This window comes from Bison bison, unplaced genomic scaffold (assembly GCF_000754665.1).
Source record: "Bison bison bison isolate TAMUID 2011002044 unplaced genomic scaffold, Bison_UMD1.0 scf7180017864171, whole genome shotgun sequence".
Taxonomy (NCBI): domain Eukaryota; kingdom Metazoa; phylum Chordata; class Mammalia; order Artiodactyla; family Bovidae; genus Bison; species Bison bison.
Window position 1 is genome coordinate 4,051,594 of NW_011494743.1, and position 1,507 is coordinate 4,053,100.

Here is a 1,507-nt window from a genome sequence, read left to right on the forward strand (position 1 = left end):
CCTGGGATTTCTTTGGAAGGAATGATGCTAAAGCTGAAACTCCAGTACTTTGGCCACCTCATGCAAAGAGTTGACCCATTGGAAAAGACTCTGATGCTGGGAGGGATTGGGGGCAGGAGGAGAAGGGGATGACAGAGAATGAGATGGCTGGATGATATCATTGACTCGATGGACGTGAGCCTGGGTGAACTCCGGGAGTTGGTGATGGACTCGGAGGCCTGGCGTGCTGCGATTCATGGGGTTGCAAAGAGTCGGACACGACTGAGCGACTGATCTGATCTGATCTTAGGGGAAGACATTGTATATGAAAACATATACTTTATAGTGGGTCGAATGCAAGTTTTATACTAAGATAAATTAGAAGTTTCCAGGCGTTTTAGGCTTTGCCCCAGAACCCTGGCAGACCCTCTCACGCTCCCCGTTGATGGCAAAACTGGACAGGCTAAGCAACAAGTACTGTTTTACAAGTAGACTCTTCTTGGCACCCAAGTTCTCAAAAGCCCCCCAAAACTGACAATAGAGTTGTCGAGTTCAGCTTTACAAATAAGCAATATGAGGTAGGAAGAATTTAACAAATTGCCCAAGTTCACATGGCTACTAAGTGACCCAGTCACATTAAAAGTAGCTGTTTTGACATCATGTAGCCTTTCCCCGCCTACCTACAAGGTTCCAGCATCTGAATCTTATTTTACTTACACAGTCCGTTTTACACCCAACCAGCATTTTGCACCGCCCCCAAACAGGCCGCTACTTTCAGATCCACACCTTTGCTCCAGCCCTGCCCTTTTACCTTTTCCAAGCCCCGCCCTTTCCCTTCAGCCTCGCGTGTTTTTTCCCAGCTCTATCCTCTCCCCAGCCCAGCTCCAAGTTCCAGGCCCATCCAAAGCCCCGCCCTTTCTTTTCTGAGGCCCCCTCTTCTGTTTAGTCCCACCCCTCACCCCCGGTTGAGTCCCTATTCTCCTTACTGGGGCCTGCTTTACAGATAGCCCCGCCCACTCCCCGCAAACCCCGCCCCATAGATTGGATTATTCTCTTCCAGCCCCGCCCCGCCACTACCCATAACTCCCAGTGCCCCTTAGGCTGCAGTCCGCGTCCCTCTTGCTCCTGGCCCTGCCCCCAGCCCCGCCCCGAAGCTCCGGCCCCGCCTCGCCGCCTTCCTCGGAGACCAAGGCCAGGTCCCTACCGCAGCCGCGGCGCCAGCAGGAGGGAGGGAGGCGGGGGGAGAGGCAGAGGGGGAAGGGAGAAGGGCGGGCTCCTTACGCCCAGTCCCGCGCTCATCGTCCGTGTCGGCAGATTCGCTACAAACGGCCCGACAACTCCGGATCCCGAGTATCATAACTTCTGTATCCAGAAACCCAACTCTAGATGGAGGCGCTAGAAAAGCCCTGTAAGGTGTCCAGGGGCCCTTCCGAATCCCAGAGAATGGACTCTCGAGCCTCAGCGGGCGGGCGGGGATCTGTGGCGAAAGTGCAGCTCGGCAGTGCCGCGGGGCCGGGTTTACCCTGCG